We start from the raw sequence: 1444 nt of genomic DNA, 5'->3' as shown, positions 1-1444 counted from the left end.
GAAGCACATTGTGCTCCACACTAGACTACTTTTAACTTGTGGTGTTTTACAGAGGGACAGTCCTACTTTACCGAACACATTCTTTAAACTTCTGTAACAGTCATTTTAGTTTTTGACTGTCTTTGCCTTTTATTGCTTAAGGCAGAATGTATGAGTATACTTCACTATATATAGTCTTTTTCACATGGGTGGTATCCTGAAGGTAATGAAAGGTGCCATCTAATTGCAAGTTTGTATCTTCACGAAGGGTATTTATAGAGTTGTGCCTACACTGAATCACTGCTTTAATGTGAGAATGACTGGCTTACCAGGTAGAATCTTATCCTTAGATTACTAAGTCAGCTGAGGTTTTCCCTGATATGGCATCATTGATGGGCCAATTGTAATTAAAATGGGATTCCATAAGGAGTAATCACTTTCACATGGTCTGTGAAATGGATGAGATGGGCTGAGAAAATCCAGTTCTCAACTCATTTGTGCTTCTGTTTAGCAACAGCAGATAATCAGGAAAATCATATGATTCAGTTGCATCTTGGATAGTTCTGTTTGCATTCCTTTTCCTGATTCACCAAGTGAATTATATTGGATTTCACATTGAGCAATATCATGAATTACTCAGCAAATGGGTACTGCACCTAGTATTATCAGGGTGATTAGGGTAAATTCATGGTATCTTTCATTTGTGAACTTGCTTTTCCTGTTTATGGATGCAAATTAAATAGCCTACAAGTCACCAGTTTGTTGAAACTGAATAACTTGCACTTGAACAAAGGATGCAAAAGTTCCTCATGTATATTTATTTGTTAGGATTTGGATTTCAAAACAGAGGCACATGGATGTGAGTTCTGTGGCTTCATTGTTTAAGAAGTTAGTTAATTTTGAAGGAGTGACCTACATACCAAAGTATTAATAGGTGAAATGCTTACCCTCTTGGGTTTACAAGAGGCAGAATTAACACATTAAGACAACTTTAGTTGTAACTTTTAGAACAGAAGATTCAAAGTTTTTTTTTAAATTCAGAAAGATCAAGAGTTGAGTTCAGAAACAAGTTGAGTGAGCAGGGGAACTAATTTCTTCCAACTAGTTCAGAGGAACCAGTCTGCTCAGAATTAATAGTTTCTTGTCTGTAGAGCTTCCAATCCAGGAGACTGTGGATTTAAATCTTCAAGTTGTTGGAACTATTGAAAAGTTTAGACCATCAGCATTTAAAGTTTCAACAGTCAAATTGTAAACAAAATAGGTCTCAGCAGTCCAAGGAAAAACTAAAGTGTCAGTTAAGCAAAGCTTTTTTTTTAAAAAAGCTTAATCACTGGAAGAGGTGGTGTTGGGAACCAGACAAACTTTTTTTAATGAGATAACAAGATGTAGAGCTGGATGAACACAGCAGGCCAAGCAGCATCAGAGGAGCAGGAAGGCTGACGTTTCAGGCCTAGACCCTTCAGAA

Source organism: Rhincodon typus, chromosome 35, assembly GCF_021869965.1.
Source record: "Rhincodon typus isolate 14 chromosome 35, sRhiTyp1.1, whole genome shotgun sequence".
NCBI classification, from domain to species: Eukaryota; Metazoa; Chordata; class Chondrichthyes; order Orectolobiformes; family Rhincodontidae; genus Rhincodon; species Rhincodon typus.
The sequence above is the reverse complement of the archived record's forward strand: the minus strand, read 5'-3'. Positions refer to the sequence as shown.